This window comes from Astyanax mexicanus, chromosome 12 (genome assembly GCF_023375975.1).
Source record: "Astyanax mexicanus isolate ESR-SI-001 chromosome 12, AstMex3_surface, whole genome shotgun sequence".
Taxonomy (NCBI): domain Eukaryota; kingdom Metazoa; phylum Chordata; class Actinopteri; order Characiformes; family Acestrorhamphidae; genus Astyanax; species Astyanax mexicanus.
This window is the reverse complement of record NC_064419.1, coordinates 49,048,206-49,066,171: the sequence shown is the minus strand read 5'-3', so window position 1 is coordinate 49,066,171 and position 17,966 is coordinate 49,048,206. Positions and strand designations below refer to the sequence as shown.

The 17,966-nt window shown below is 36.9% G+C and overlaps 1 protein-coding gene across 1 annotated transcript in view; it reads right to left on the bottom strand.

Moving 5' to 3' along the window:
• Positions 1-17,966, bottom strand: part of LOC125806063 (uncharacterized) — a 452,361-nt gene that overhangs the window by 261,556 nt on the left and 172,839 nt on the right. The gene's annotated exons all lie outside the window — the stretch shown is intronic.

Below are 17,966 nucleotides of genomic sequence, written 5' to 3'. Positions count from 1 at the left end.
GAATTATGGGAGTTGTAGTGAGGGCTGATAGTGCGTGTAGATTGATGGGATGTTTCATTTCTGAAGTAATCCACTTCTATTTTGTACTTCATGTACATTTGTAGAATATATAATATACAATAAATTGGTGTCATGCAAAAAAAAATGGCATCCCATTATTTGCTGTTTTTTTTTTACGTTTTAATATAATGTTTAATTTTGCAGCTTTCATGTCGTCTAAGAATTTCATGATAAAAGGAAGACCAGAAATAGCTAAAGAAAAGCTTCAGAAACATGGTCAGTCCTGTCACTTTGTCTGTCTGTCTCCTACAAACTCCATTTCCCAGAATGCACCTGCACTCAACCCTCCGGACATGCCGGATCATGCGACATTGGCGTTCCAGCTCACCGTGTTTCATTGCTCACACCTGGACTCTTGAGTATATATAGCCCCTGTTTTCCTTCACTCTTCGCCTGGTATTGAAACTTCTTTTTTACATTGCTCTTCTACCTCACTTTTCTGACCCTTTTTGCTCTTTGACCACTCTTTTGTCTTTTTAAAATAAGCTTTATTCAATCGTTTTCAAAGCACATTACAACATTCACAGAATAGGCATATTTTTCCATCACAGTGTTAGAAATTCGGCTTTCAGGAATCAGGAGTCAGAATCAGGAATCAGGAGACAGCTTGAGAGATGACTTGAGTTTATTCTCGTGCAGACAGAAAATCTACACGGGCACAGCTTAGTTGGTCGTTGCTCCCTCTGTGTCTGCCTGACTAGTCCATGTGACTTGTCTGTCTGTTACTGTCTGTGACTGAACTAGACTGAACTCGACTAGACTGAACTGAACTAGACCGAGACTCAACTGAACTACTAAGACAGTTCAGTAGGACTTTACATACAGGAGAAATTGCTTTGAACACAGCAGGGGGAGAAAGGGTAAGGGTTTATGGAGGAGTGTGTGGGGGGTGTCATCATTGGGGGTGTCTCTATCAACATATGTTAAACAAAGGAGAGATGTGAGAGATAAGGGTGAGGGACAAAAGGTTAGGAGTGTAAAGGGGAATGGGGGGTTAAGCAGTGAGACAGTTTAGAACCTAAGAAAACTTAATAAAAGTACAATTTGTTGTTGACAGAATCTCTCAACAGCAATCATTTTTTTTACACAAGGTCTACACATCATCGGTTTTCAAGCATGCTTTATTCAAATATTTATAATTAGACAACACCTAATAAAAATAAATAAATAAATAAATAAATAAATATGTCCAGGGGTATCTGTTTTTTGTTCTGGGGTCCTTTGTCATTAGTCACTTGAGTTCACAGATGCTTCGTTTAAAAAAATAAAAAAATAAATAAAATCACATAAAACAAGAATTTGAAATTAATTGATTACCATTTTGCATTTGGTTTTCCAGAGCTTACTGTTCACACTACAGAGATTATGCCAGAAGAAGTCTTATTATGGTCGAGAGTTTTACCAAAAGGTTCTATATATAAAATTGAGTTGTGGTTTACCTCGATGTTAAAGCCAATGCTTCAGCTTCAGCTTCAACATACGAGTGTAGAGCTACAGGATCTACAGGTCCAGCTGTAGCAACATCTGTGGTTAAGTAAATGAGCTGCAGGATCCATACAGAACCTGTAGAACCTCCACTGTACCTAACTGTCTCAATTTCATTTTATTGTCTTATATCCAGTATAGAGGAACCAACAGGAAACTAAATACACGAGTTTTGTACAGTAGTTTATGGCTTTGGTTTATAGCTTTGGTTTATAGCTTGTTTTTTATTGTTTTTATGCGTTTCTCAGATGTTTTTCTTCTTTTATTATTATATTCTTAAAGTAGAACTAAGATTCTTTAGAAAGACAAACACACACATACACGCACATATCCACACTGTTAATACCCTCTATGCCATCTCCCTCTCATTTCTGCAGTGGCAATCATGGTTATGGGGTATAAATTGCACCCATTTCTGAGCGCCGGCTGAGCTCGGCTGCCGCTGATTCATTGTGGCAGCTCTGTGCGCAATCCAGCGTGCGCATAAACACGCCACTCGTAGCGAGGAGCTAATCAGCCTAAATGAGAAGATATGAGCTGGCAAATGTAAATATTATCCCCCTGGATCGGCGCGCGCCAAATTCGGGGGCAGCGTGAAGAGGCTGAGAAATGTGTTGCTTTGAAACGAGGAGGCTCATATATATTTATATATTTGCGACGAATTTGGCACGTCATCTTATAATCAGTCAGATGTGTTTTAGAAAGCCATCCAGCTCGAGAGGCTTTCAGCAACAACATGTGAAATCCCAGCGTGGAGATGCAGATCGGACAATAGGCCTAAATCTGTAGGTTACAGTGTAGAATAAAGAAATAACAGCGTGAGAAATTCACTGTGATACAGCCTCACTACAGATTCACCACCTTACCCTGTGTTCACACTGTCGCTGTGACTGAAACGGCTCCAAATTCACTATTTAGGGCACTTATGAACTTCATTGTTCACTGGCTGGTTCGTGGTCTATCCTGATATACAACAGCTCTCAAATAATGTTAACAGTGTTCTGTGCAACAATAAAGAAAATACATGGTGTCCATCGCAATGGATGCAGGGTCTGAAAAGGTTAAACTTGCCATGATTGGCTTAAAAGGAGCAGATCCCCAAAAGAAAGTGGAAAAGAAACAAAAAAAATCCACACCTAATGTTGGGTTTTAGGTGGGAAAAAGAACAAAGGAAACCAGGTAGAAGCTGAATTTCTCAGAAGAAAGGGACTAAAGGGAACTAAACTAAATAGCATTTTCAACAAAGAAAACAAGTAAACTGAAAAGGGGGAAAAGAGAGATAAGAGGAAGATAGGAGGAAGCTTTGGCCTTCCTTCCAGAGACAAACTAAACTTATTTTATTAGTATGTTTTGTTGTTTTCTTAAAAGAAAGAAAGAAAGGAAGCTCAAGAAACTTGAGATATCAATTTGTAATATAACTTCACTCTCACACAGACAAACACACAGTAAATGCTGATCTGTGATTCTCCCTCTTTTAAAAGGTAGGTCACAGGTGTTGCTCGTTAGGCTTAATTGCCTCCAGAAGTTACCTGTTGCACCCTCTAGTGGCTGGAGGCTGCCTAGACCTGGATCAATTCCTTACTCTCCATTCAGACAGACAGATAAAACACTGGTCTTGAACGACAACAGTGTATATATACAGGGCCATCTCAAAAAAAAAATCAAAGAATATCATTGAAAAGTAGCTTTATTTCAGTAATTCAGTTGAAAATCTGAAACTCATATATTATATAGATGTATTAAACACAGAGTGATCTATTTTAAGTGTTTTTTTCTTTTATTGTTGATTATTATGAAGCTTACAGCCAATGAAAACCCAAAAATCAGTGTCTCAGAAAAGAATATTAGAATATTATATAATAAGACCAATTGGTACTTTTGGCAGTGTGGGCAGTGTGCCAAGTCCTGCTGGAAAATGAAATCCGAAATCTGCATCTCTATAAAAGTTGTCAGTAGCAGAGGGAAGCTGTAAGATATGAAGTGCTGTAAGATTTTGTGGGAAAACAAAACTGCACTGACTTTAGACTTGATAATAAAACACAGTGGATCAACACCAGCAGGTGACGGACATGACTCTCCCAGACATCCCAAGTTGCAAAAGTTGATTTCAGGGAGGCCTCCACCGCCCCAACTCCAAAGGATAACGAAATTTTAATTTTATATTAATTAATTTTAAGTTTTTTATTTTATTTTTTTTTTAAATAAAATTTAGAGTATTCAGAGTTGAAATAAAATGAGTTTTATCTTTTTTCTTTTTGGAAGGCCCTGCCTCTGCTTTCCTGCCTATGCTTTTTTTTTTATTTGACAAAAATTGACAGTAACAATATCACAAGAAATTGCACAAAATCAAAATCATTTCATATCATATTACAATAATTATTAATATTGCCTCCGCCATGATCTGCTCTCTCTCACTCACTGAACAAATCCCGTCCGGGAGGGGGGAAAAACACTGCCCGCCCACACTAAAAACTGATTGGCTGTCTCGCAGACTCTTTGCAGAGAACAGGCCAATCAGAACCCTCTCTGTTTTCTCTCTCTCCTTCCCACACGCGATTAGAGAATAAAAGTCTGTGGCCTGTGTGGCGTTTGGGGCACTCGTTCTGAATTGTGGGAGATTATATGTGACTCGCGGGCATCAGGGAGCCGCTACCCAAATGCGGGAGACTCCCGCAGCTTCAGGGAGACTTGGTTTGTCTGCTCTCCAAACCATCACTGATTGGTGGAAACTTCACACTAGACCTCGAGCAGTTTGCACTGTGTGTCTCTCCACTCTTCCTCCAGACTCTGATCCCTTAATTTCCTTTAAATGAAATGTAAGATTAAAATTTACTGATGATCAGTGATGGTTTGTTTGGAGAGACATGTCATCTGCTGGTGTTGATCCACTGTGTTTTATCATGGTGGTGGTAGTGTGTGATATGAGGATCTGAGGCTGCTGGATAAAACCTTCTTTAATAGATGTACAAACCAGGAATTCTGGTGTTTACCAGAAAATAGTGAAGGAGAATATCCGACCATCAGTTTGTGACCTTAAGCTCAGGTGTACTTGGGTTACGCAGCAGGACAATGACCCAAATAGTACCACAAACAACAGGGCTTAAAAAAACCCTGTTGCAAGTTTGAGGTATTGCGTTTTTGCATGAATGGTCTAAATGAGTTCATGTGTTTTTATTATTAAATAAAATCTGTTTTTTGTTATATGTTGTAAAGAAAATGTGTCTCTACAAGATTTACAGATTAACAAATCCATGCATTCTGTTTCTTATTGTACACAGCGTTTCAGCTTCTTCAGAATTGAGGATATATTTCACAGTTGATCTGAATTAGTAAAGAAAGGAAGATGAAATCGACTGACGCTCCTTTAAAACCAACCCCCCACTTCCTCTCCGAGATTTCTTTTTCTTTTTTTGCGTCAGGGCCACGAGCGCATGCCGTCTCAACGCCGGGATCAAAGGCAGGCTGAATGGTGATGTGTAGAAGGCTGGCAAATTGAAATGCTAATATATGCTGTTCCAGGATCAACTGATAAAGCTGCCTCGATGACTCTTCAAAGCGAGCACCCTAACCTTTGATGGATGTTACTCTGGCACTACTGATAACAAATAAATGACAGTTAAGGACTAAATGAAGCTAACACTATTGACTCGAGCCGAGAGCGCTCAGGAGGGTAAAGAAAGAAGTACAGAGTTTAACAGTTTAAGGGCTCTATTTTACACCCTGTAGCAGCAGAGCTTCTGGAAATATATACAGTATCTACACTGATGGGCGTGGTGTTCTGGAAATGAGGTGTGTTCAGGTACATTTCTGGAGTTTTGCTTGTTTATCTTGGTAACAGAAAACACAGGAGCTCCACTGACTGAAAACAACCTAGACAGACGCCAACAGTCAGACGCTCATCGCTATCTTGGCAACTTTTACATCAACAATAAACAGAATAGTAAATAAAATAACATTGCTGTTCCCGGAAATGAGCTGCTGGAGCTCCTTCACAGCGTCAACCAGCAGCTCAGTTTCCTCTGCTTTAAGAGAAGCGTTTGTTGGACACGTCCAGGTAGCTGCACCGTTAAAATAGCAATCCCCTGAGTTCTCAAAGTCAGAGCTCACCTTGGAACTGCCTTGTAAAGGAAATGATGAGTAAGTGACACTCTGATTGGTTGATTTATTGATTGTTTTACCAAGCAAGGTGTACAAGGTGTACTTTTCCTGTCGTTCTGATAGCAAAGACACGCTGACATGCCCTAAATCAAGCTGCACAATCTTTCCATGCACTTCACCCCAGCTCCACTTTGCCATTCTTCTTATAGGTTACTTAATGTCATCTTGCTGGTGGCTCCCTGACATTGAAATAAGTTGACGGTCAAACTGCTTGAATGTTTGTGCAATAAGTTCACCCAAAAACAGTGTGAAAGACTTCTGGAGAGCATGCTAAGATGCATTAAAACTGTGATTAAAAAACAGGGTTATTCCACCAAATATTGATTATTTCTAAACTCTTAAAACTTTATGAATATGAACTTGGTGTTTTCTTTGCATTATTTGAGGTCTGAATGCTCTGCATCTTTTTTTTTTTGTTATTTCAGCCATTTCTCATTTTCTGTAAATAAATGTTCTAAATGACAAGTGGTCTCTTAATTTTTTCCAGAGCTGTATATTTCAGTAAGACAATGCTAAACCACACACTGCATCCATCTCAACAGCATGGCTTAACATGAGAAAAGTGAGCATACTGTACTGAAGGTCTGGACCAAACATGGAACATTTAAAAACTTACCTGTAGAATAAAAAAGTGTTTGGACAAGTTTTTAAAAAAGTAAAGATTATAAATTCATTGATGTCTAAATGCTTAAACCAGAAAGGCTTAAACATTGATTTAATACTCTACTGCTAACTTTTACGAATACATTTGCATATTAAACAGGTGTTGAAATGCTTGTGTGTTGTATAAAGAAATGAAAGAAACATGGATGGTTTGTAACGACAATGACAATGTCTTCTTCTTCCTCTTCTTCTTCTTCTTCTTCTTCTTCTTCTTCTTCTTCTCCAGGCCGCTGCTGGGAATCAATAACATCACTCAGCTGTCGCTCTGCCTCAGAAGTAAAGTTCTTCCAGTTCTTTCTCTTTTTCTGGTGTTTTTTTCATGTTTTTGAGGCAAAAAAAACATTCGGATTTTCACAGACTGAAACTCGGCTGACAAAACATCCCATATTCCGCAATAAAGGGCAGGGCTTTTGTTCCAGGAGCTTAATTATTCAACAGCTCTATTTCAGAGCCAATTCATCTGGCAGTGGTACAAAAGCCTGGCGCCAGTAAAACATCTGCTGGGTTGCTAAAGTTCTTCTTTCAACTGCTTCCTCCGTTCTGTTTCATCACAGACCAGGAATTAACACCGCAGCCCATTCCATGTGAAGTACTGACTTGACAAAACTGATAAACTTGGGGTTCCTAGTGGCTCAGTTTCTCTGATTCTGCTATTTATAGGTTTATGTTTGAGTAAAATGAACATTGTTGTTTTATTCTATAAACTACAGACAACATTTCTCCCAAATTCCAAATAAAAATATTCTCATTTAGAGCATTTATTTACAGAAAATGAGAAATGTCTGAAATTAAACTTGTTGAAATTAAAAGGTTAATATTCATAAAATAGTTTTAAGAGTTCAGAAATAATCAATATTTGGTGGAATAATCCTGGTGGTTTTTAATCTCAGTTTTTTTTCATGCATCTTGGCATCATGTTCTCCTCCACCAGTCTTACACACTGCTTTTGGATAACTTTATGCTGCTTTACTCCTGGTGTAAAAATTCAAGCAGTTCAGTTTGGTGGTTTGATGGTTTGTGATCATCCATCTTCCTCTTGATTATATTCCAGAGGTTTTCTTTCAATTTGGTAAAATCAATAAAATAAACTTATCATTTTTAAGTGCTCTTTTTCACAGGATAAGCATTCTCAGTGTTAAAAGCCTGAGATGGGAGTGGCTACTTGATTTATGCATTGGCGTCACCTTCAAAACAAACGTGATAAAATGTATTATATATATATATATATATATATATATATATATATATATATATATATATATATATATATATATATATATAATCATAGTTGATTTTACAACATTTTTTTTTGTTTAACCAATATTAATATATAATTTGGATTTGTTATATATTTCTGCATAAATATGATTTAAAATATCATCAGAATTTTATCTTAGAGTCCTAAAAGCAGATAAAGAGAAGCCAGTTAAACAAATGAGACAAAAATATAATACTTTGTCTTTCATTTATTGAGGAATTAATTCAATATTTCATATTTCTGAGTGGTAAAAGTATGTGAAGCCCTAGGATTAGGAGATAAATTGAAGGTGAAATTAGAGTCAGGTGTGTTTAATCAATGGGATGAAAATCAGGTGTGAGTGGGCGGAGCCTAATTGATTTAAAGAGCAGGGATCTGGCAAAGCCTGCCCTTTACAACACATGGTTGTGGAAGTGTATCAGGAAACAACAAACAAAGGAGAGTTCTGAGAAGCTTAGAAAGAGCTATAAAGGTTTTAAAACAATCTCTAGAGGGTTTGGAAAAAAAATAAAATAAATAAAGACTGGTTGACCAACAAAGCTCACTCCAAGATCCTCAGGGTAACTTCTAAGCAACTGAAGGCCTTTCTCATATTGCCTAATGTTCATGTTCATGAGTCCATAATCAAGAGAAACAGTGAAAAACTACTGCTGGACCTTGAACTTCTAGTTCAGCACTTTAGGACACTTTATTATTCTAAAAAGGCCTCATATTTATAAAGTAGCTTTGAGAGTTCAGAAATCAATATTTGGTGGAATAATCCTGGTTGTTTTTTAATCACAGTTTTAATTCCATGCATCTTGGCATCATGTTCTCCTCCTCCACCAGTCTTACACACTGCTTTTAGATAACTTTCTGCTGCTTTACTCCTGGTGCAAAAATTCAAGCAGTTCAGTTTGGTGGTTTGATGGTTTGTGATCATCCATCTTCCTCTTGATTATATTCCAGAGGTTTTTAATTTGTTGAAATCAAAGAAACTCATATTGAGATGGGAGTGGCTACTTGATTTATGCATTGGGGTCACCTTTAAAACAAACGTGATAAAATGTATTTTATGTATAATAATCATAGTTAATACAATAAAAAACACAGATAAAGAGAAAGAACTAGAAGAACTTTACATTTTTGAGGCAGAGACACATTTGAGGCTTTCTATTGATCCTATTGATTGATTGTCAATCACTTCAAGCCTGTAGTGTCAAAAGTGTAGCCCCTCCTTACTCTTATAAACATACTTCTTATGATAATATAGTAGAATAAGGTTTATAAATTGATTTATGGAGGAAATAAACATTTTATAAAAATATTAACACAGGGAAATCTAACTGTTGTATTTGTTGGACACTGGAGATGGAAAGACATTTTTAAAAAGAAAATTAGAAAACAGAAAATAACAGAAGAGATGATGATGATGATGATGATGCTAACGCTATGATGCTTCTGGGAAACTGGGCCAGTATCATTATGAGCCAGAGTCTTTAGTGGTTTTATTTGTAAACTGATTTCCAGAAATTACTGCTGGAGAAGACTGCTGAATATGAAATAACTGCATAAGACACATGGTGCATTAGAAATCACTGAGATAATGTATTATATGCAGTGTTCATAACACGCCATATTATTACCAGTGCCAAGGGAAATCATGAAAGCCTCATATTACACTGAGAATTATAACTAACCAACCTGCTCGGCCTGATAATCATCAAACAATGAAAATGCACAAGAAATAATATTAATATTAGAATCAGATTATTGTGCAGTTGAAAGAAAAACATCTGCATTAATATATTTATTCACATCATTATATATATTTATTTACAATGATCTGTATCACATTTATCTGTATCTACTGTGAAATGAAATAGTCTGGGATTTGACTTTATATTTACCATATTGTTTGCATTATAAGACACAATTAAAATCCTTTAATACAATAAGTTGTGTCTTCTAATCCGGTGCTCCTTATGTATGAATTCTACCAGTCAGGTATTAAGGAGCAGTAAAGACACTCCACTGAAGTATAGAGTTTTTAGGGAATGTTTTTAATGAAGTTTCTCCAGCACTAAGGCTGGGTGCAGCAGCATTAGGATTAGCTGCTAACCGAAGCGCTAGCTCTTTTGCTGTCCAGAGGTGAGCATTATCAGCCTGTAGCCTGCTGCCAACCCTGGCTAGCACTGCTGGAGCAGCATTAGCATTAGCCTGCTAAATGCGCTAAGCGCTAGTTAGCTCTTTCATTGTTCGGAGGTGAGTATATCCGACTGTAGTCTGCGTGTTTTATTGTGTAAAAATAAGCTACATGGGACGAACCGCTAGCTAATATCACCCTGACTTATTAAAACACTTAAGGTTCCTAGCTAGCACTAGTGGTTCACAGCTAATGCTAATGCTGATGCATTCAGCCTTAGTGAAAATCTGGAAATCTAAGCTTAATTTAAATACACATTTGTACTTTACTCTAAATAAAATTACCTAAATAAACAGTTTTTAGGAGAATATTATGTGTAGATTAATATTCAGCGCTCGTTTGCCTTTAAAAGAATTTTTTATATATATATTATTTATTTATTTATATATATATATATATATATATATATATATATATATATATATATATATATATATATATATATATATATATATATATATAAATGACAGTTTTGTTTACTTTACTTAGCTTTACAGGTCTTTTTTTTTTTTTTTTACACCACTGTTCCTTACTAGTGTCGCATAATGCACCTTATAATCCGGTGCGCCTTATACTGCGAAAAATACCTGTAGCATCTTTCATGCATAAGAATGCAACTCTAAGTGTTTCACAGTGGAATTTAATAAAACAAACAAAAAAAAAAAACTTAGTAATATAAAGTAATATAAAACAATCAAAAAATCTACTAAAAGATAAATGTTTAGAAATAAAATAAACATAAGATTTTTGAAAATAACAACAAATTCAATCAAACAAAAAAAAAAACAGAAAAGAAGCTAATAGAAAGATAAGCTAAAAAAGCTGTTTTTTCAACTGTTTTTAAAGCTTTTAAAACATTTAATGCCTGACTAATATCAATTGAAAAGAGTTCTTCTAGATTTTTGGAGCGTAAAAAATTTAATTTGATTTGAAACATATTCTCTCAGACAGTCTGACATGTATTTATAATGATTTATAAATTAGTACAATAATTTTTCCAAAAAAATATCAATCCTAAAGGACCCATTTTACATCTTTGTGAGCTTCGTAAGCTCTATGTAATGGAGCTTAATGTATTTTACGTGCACTTACAAGAGATTTGCAAGTAATCCTTCCTGCCGATATCTGTCAATATAATAATATAATATCAGTCAATATTAAACCCTCCCTATATACTGTATAATACAGTGCATATATATTCAGCAGCCTGAGATCTGTGATCATATTGTGAGTCAGGCTTTAGTGTGAAGTGTTTACTGAAGGGATTCACCCAGAGCCGAGCTTCTAATACCAGTGCGTTATTATTTCTGATACAGAGCTTTTCTTACAGCACTGAAGAAAATATCATTTACGCTTGTTGATAACTCAGAAAAACATTATCAGGAGGAACACATCAGCCTGGAACCTGATTGCATGAGGAAAAATCCATTTTTGAGCTGCTGCTCTCTTGTTTCAGGAGCTGTTCTCTTCATGTGGCCTGAGGAAATGATGGAGTTCACGCTGAACCTGCAAATACAGACATCATCCCGTTCCGCGGGCGTCCAATCGGCTCCGCCATGTCACAGAGTTCCTTTCTAGTTGACATCGGCTTGATTCCCTCTGTACCAGAGCTCAGAATGGCTGGATTTGTGTGAGGCCTGTTGGTTTATTCACAGCATCAACTCATTTTTAGGCATAAACTGAATATTTTTCTACTTAAAGTGTAAAAAATACAGAAATACAATCTTTTCATATCTGCTGTAGACTGAAAACATTTGGGATTGACATTAAAGGATCAATATGAGACAAAATATCTACATTTTTACCTTTTATTTTCAGGTTTTGACCTCTGTATCTGAAACACAGTTCAGAAGACTAGATACTGACTGGTTTTCTGAACCCCCAGATTCTCACAGTACTGTAAAACTGCACCTTTAAGGGTGTTTTCAAACCTGTAGTTGTGAAAGTTTCTATGATTCAGATCAGATGATGAGTTTGTTTGTTTATTTGGAGCGTTTCTCCATCTGTTCTGTTTGGTTTGTTTTCACACAGGTATAAACCTAAATGCCCCAAAATGCACACCAATAATCTACGTGAGCACATTGTCTCAGAACGCAGAAAATATGCTGCTGCTGCAAAAAAAAAACTATAATTTTAATGGGATGTGCAGCGCAGATGTACACGTAGTAAACAGATTTGTGTGGCTGCAAGCAGTGAATGCTGCACATGCTGCACACTCAGTGTGTAAACAGCATGGAGCAGCAGAGACAGCGTTTGTTCATAGTTGTGGTAATTAGCGTTATCTGGCTAATATATCAGATTAAACTGTGCCTAATCAGCAGTTTAGCTAATAAACAATGTATATTTCATATCTGGGTCAGATCTAGACCTTTAGAGTGGCTTTTTATTGTGGCTAGCCCACGCTACACCTGTGTAAAGCATTTTGTGTACCGTATTTTATAAGGTCTATAAGGTGCACCGGAATATAAGGCACATTTTAAGCAACACTAGTAAGGAACAAGGGTGTTGCCATGCAAACATATTGCACATTTTTACACTAAACAGTTTTTGCAATGTCAAACACCAAATCCACCGGAGATCCTATTTAAACCTATAGTTACTTACACACAGAGGTGGGTAGTCCAGATCCAGTTCCACTTTTAACTAGTGTAAACAGAACTGGTCTAAACTGTTTTTACACCTACCTATCTCAATTGTACTTGGTTGGTGGTGTTTTTCCTCCATAGACTAATTCTAACCATTTGTTTCTTAGCTCTGAATTACTGGGTAAAGTATATAAACACTGATGTGTTATTCGCACAAATAACACAGGAATGAACAGCATGCTGTTCCTAGCGCTGTTAGTTATCTCCTATCTGACGAGACGACGTCGCTGCCCGGCTTCAGCTCTGTCTTTGGGCGGTCCTGAGTCGAGGGGGGCGGGGCCATGAATACTAATTCACGGGTTGATGTAGACACGCTGCTTTTCCTGATCGACTCATTTTGTTTTTCTGAATATTTTCTTTTACTAGCTGCTGCAGACAATGAGGAAGAGGAAGAGTTTCATCATGTGCAGCATCATAAACAACTGAGAGACCTGCTGTATTTCACAATAAAACAAGAACAAGAGGATTTTAGTGGAAGGAGAGCTTTAAGACAGCAACAATAATATTGAATTGTATTGTTTTTTAATTGAATTTCAATTGTAAATGCAAACAATTTTTTTATATACCAATTTTTTTATACCCACTCTATGAAGTTTGGAAAAATGTGATAAATCCAGTCTGATGATATGCTGAGACGTGCTGTAGTGTAACACAGGGCTTTAGTAGGCCGTGACGGGGCCTGTTTTTATATCTGAGCTGGATACTCTCCATATACAGATACCTTCCACCACCCAGAGCTTCATGATTCCACACTTCTCAGTTGTGGGGTAAAATGACAGTAAACGCTGAGCTGTGAGCGGCTCGCTGGGCCAAATCCTTTGATATCCGGCAGCCTGGTGTAACCCTCTCCCCACGTCAACCGGCGCCGCCATCCGAGGATTGCTTTCTTTAGATGTGCAAATGCACAGTATAGCTGTACATCACATGCTTATGCGCGTTTCAGTGAGTCAGCGCTTATGCTAACTTCCTGCTTAGCCTCGGTGGGGAGGCTTCTCCCAGGAACTCGGCCTGAATAATGCAATTCATCACTCGCAAACCTGTAGCTTCACACAGAATAAAAACATATACGCTTCTATCAGAGCTAATATTAGCTTTTATTTTTGCTAAGTAACTAAAACAAGTAGTTATATAGTTTCTTAAATTATATATTTATTTTAAAATGGACAAATCAATCCAATTGACCCCTAAATCTATTAACTTTGGTTGTTCTGCTCTTTTGGCAGCAACAACTGCAATCAAGCTTTAATGATAACTGGTAACGAGTCTTTCACATCTCTGCGGAGGAATTTAGTTCCACTCTTCTTTACAGAATTATTTTAATTCAGACTTTTTAGCAGTCCGCGTTTTCAACAGTTTTAGCAGAATCAATCAATCAATCAATCAATCAATCAATCAATGTTTATTTTCACTTGGGTGACCCTCATTTACATTGTTGCTGAGCCTTTATAATATCAAAGGAAGTGAACACATTTAATAATAATTTAGAAATAATAAGAAATAAAATAGTAAAAAATAATAAAAAATAAAAGAAGTACTAATTTGAAATCAACATTTAATAAAAATATATATGTAAAACAGAAAATTCTAAAATACAAAAAAAAAAATTGACACAAGAAGTAAAAAAATTATAAAATATAAAATGTTAAAAATGATATGTGATTAATTGAATAATAGAACTAAGAACAAGAATGAAAATATACAACTTTAAAATGAAATAAAAAATAAAAGTAATGGTAAATAAACAAAAAAAAATAATACATAAATAAAAATATAAATAAAATAAGAAAAATGATTGAAACATTTAAAACAGTCACAGGTTTTCTGATGGTGATTAGAAAATAAAAGTTTAAAATGATTCAGTGATCCCAGTGAGCTGAGTCTCAATGTTTCCTGTAGTGAATTCCAGCTCGTTGGAGCTGATCTGTAGATATTAGCAGATTTTCCCAGTTTACTAAAACTCTTGGTACCTGACAGGTGATCCAGCCACTGGAGCGAGTCTGATATGCATTAGATAGGTACTTTATTGATCCCCGAGGGGAAATTCTAGACATCCAGCAGCAGGTATAATACACAAAGTTACAAATTGAATACACAAAGTTACAAAATAAAATATATAAAAATATAAAGATAAAGATAAAGATATATATATATATATATATATATATATATATATATATATATATATATATATATATATATATATATATATATATATATATATAAATACAATCAAATAGAATGTACAATGTAAAATGTAAAAATGCAGTCTTTAGTGTGTGCGTGTGTGTGTAATGTAGACTGGAGGTAGTGCAGCTGAACAGTAGACAGTGAACACCAGTTGATAAAGTGCATAAAGTGAGAATAACTGATGTCAGACATACAGAAAGTGCAAATAAACAGTTATATAATGATTTAAATTCAGCAGTGCAAAAGATAAGTAAACAGTAGATGGATGAACTAGTGAATGAACTACTAGTGCAAAATAGGGTAGAACTATAAAAATACTGTTATAGGCATCAGCAAGTCTGAGAGTGTGTCCATAGCTGAGGGTGTGTCCATGGTGTGGCCAGAGTTACCAGAGTGAAAAAGTGTCAGTCTTTAGTTTGCTGTGCTGAGATGAGTTGAAAAGTCTTATGGCCTGAGGGACAAAAGACCTCCTCAGTCTGTCTGTGGAGCAGGACTGGGACAGCAGTCTGCTGCTGAATGAGCTCCTCTGCCTGGTGATGGTGCTGTGCAGAGGGTTATTATTATTAAGTGAGATCAGTGAATTGATATAAGATGGCAAATTCCCAGAGAGTGATTTATAGATAAAAATAAGCCAATGAGATTCTCTTCGTGCAGCTAGTGATGACCTAGCCGTCAAAACATCACATCAGTAAATGTAGTGACACTATTGGCTGATGTGGGCGGAGTCAGAGAGCCAGGGCTGCACTAGTTGGCTGCTGTGGCCGAATTCAGCGCCCCAGTCATCTGGTTTTCTGACCTACTGTCCAGCAACACTGGTACACTACCCCGCCCAGCTCCATTCTGTTTTTAAGCTTTTTCAGCTTGTTTATCACTTTTAGCTCTTTAGTGTGAACATATCCTGCCTGGGATAAATCTTCCTCTACCTGGTATTTTTTGGCTCCCACTGCAAACAAACGTTCTTGGTTCTGGAACCGGCTTTTGTTGGTGGAAACACGGCGAATCGGTTCAAAATTAGGTTCGCGATTGAGAACTGTGCCGGTTCCACGTTGGTGGAAAAGCACTAACTGTGGTTCTCTGGAGTCCCAAAGCTTTAGAAATGACTTTATAACCTTTTCCAGGCTGATAGATGATCAATGACTTTGTTTTCTCATATCGTGCTGCTTTTTGAGGTTTTATCTGCTTCATGTCTATTTAAGTGATTTCTTGATTACATTTACATTTAAGGTTTTTAGCAGACGCCCTTATCCAGAGCGACTTACAACTGTGCTTCGATGTTAACTTAAATATCCAGAGCTAGTTTGTAGACTAGGATCAAGAGATGCACAGGGCTTGATCATGTTAAGAGCCCTAGGAACCTTTTTTATTATTATTATTATTATTATTATTAATTTAGGAACTCTTAGAAAAGATGTGTCTTCAGTCGAAGTTTGAAGACCGTGAGTGAGACTCAGAGCTTTTCTGACAACCAGTGGAAATTCATTCCACTACCTTGGTCCTCCAGCACAGAGAAGAGTCTGGATGTTAGTGGTTTTCTGTGTGTTTTGAGTGATGGAGGTTTGAGCCGAGCTGTATTGGAAGCTCCAAGAGATCTGGATTTGACCATCATTGCCATAAAGTATGAAGGAGCTGGTCCATTTTTGGATTTGTAGGCCAGTGTCCGGGTTTTGAATCGGATGCAGGCGGCAACAGGAAGCCAGTAGAGGGAACGCAGCAAAGGAGTCACATGACTGAACTTCAGAAGATTGAAGATTTTAGAGTCGTGCTGCTGCTAATTCTAAACTAGTTGCAGGGTTTTGGTGGTTCGCAGTGGAAGAGCAGCCAGTAGAGAGTTGCAGTAGTTTTTAAGTCTTGAGATGACAGAGACTGCAGGAGCTCCTGAGTGGCTTCCTGAGACCGAAACGGTCGAATTCTTCGGATGTTGTACAGGAGAAATCTGCATGACTAAGTCAGATTTGCAGTATGGCTCGAGAATGATAACTGGTCATCCATTACTAAACCAAGGCTTCGTGCTTCTGCCGATTGAGTGAACGGTGAGTTGTCGAAAGAGATGGAGAGATTGTGATGAATGGGCTGGAGTTATACATTTTAGTATGTATAAATATGATTTATAATTTTTTTTTTAATGCATTAGAATGTGTTGTGAGCCTAAAGTATAATGCATTAATGCTAATTTCAGACCATCACGCTGGTTCATAATAATAGTAATACAAGAATAAGAGTGAATGTTTTTTTTTTTTTTTTTTTTAAACAGGTCTGATCTGGTTTATTCTCCATTCTCTTTTATATATCGTTGGTGATGTACTGTAAGGCTTGGTCTCAGAGCCGGTGGGAAGGACGCCAGGTGAGTACCTGCTGACAGGTTGCCAGGTCTTCAAGGAGAGGCGGAGTGAGCCGTGCTCTATTTGCGCTAACCTCTCCCAGCGTCGTTCCACTCAGAAATAAAACAGTAATGTGACATTATTCTGTCCCCAGGTGATCCCAGGTGATCCCGGCGCTCCGAGACTGGGAACGCGTCCAGGGCTGCAGGCCATCCTCCTCCAGGGACTCCCGACCGAAAGAGAACGGGGGGCGGGAGAGAGAAAGAGAGAGAGAGAGAGGTAATAGACTAGCCTACTTCTGTTTCTGTGGGCTGGAGATCAGTTCAGCTGCTCTCCTCACTCTCAGCTCTTTCAGGTGATGCAGCTCAAGCTGTTCATAAACTACACGACTTTAAAAAGACTCTAAAAAGACTTTTAACAGACTCACTCTTACATCTAAAGACTCGTCACAGAGTTTTTACTCACAGAATAAGATTGTATAAAGACTGGGGATCACTAACTGCAAGATTGAGACTAGATTCTATCTGAGATTATTTCCCATCATGCTTCTGGTGGAGTTTACATACATACATATTACATATTTCATATTAAATTAGAAATAATGGTAACACTTTATAATACTGTTCCATAGTTAATAGGTAACTAAGCAGTAACTAATTAATAGTGTTGCATTAACACCTAAATATTTTCTATTAACTACCAGGGAGTACTGAATAATTACTCAGTAGATAGTACTGAACTAATGATTATAGTAGTTCACTATTAACTTCACAATAATTACTGAGACTTACATATCTCACAGAGAACTACTTACTAATGATGTCTTCTTTATAATAACTATTCATTAATTACTGCTCAAATCAACATTAACTACTGAAAACCCTTACATGCCACCTGGGGAACTATAGATCTAAATCAGTCTACACAAACAATTATTCTATCAGTGGTGATATTAAAGGCATATTTGAGTGACACCATTTGTAGTAGTAGTAACCTTAATTACCTTA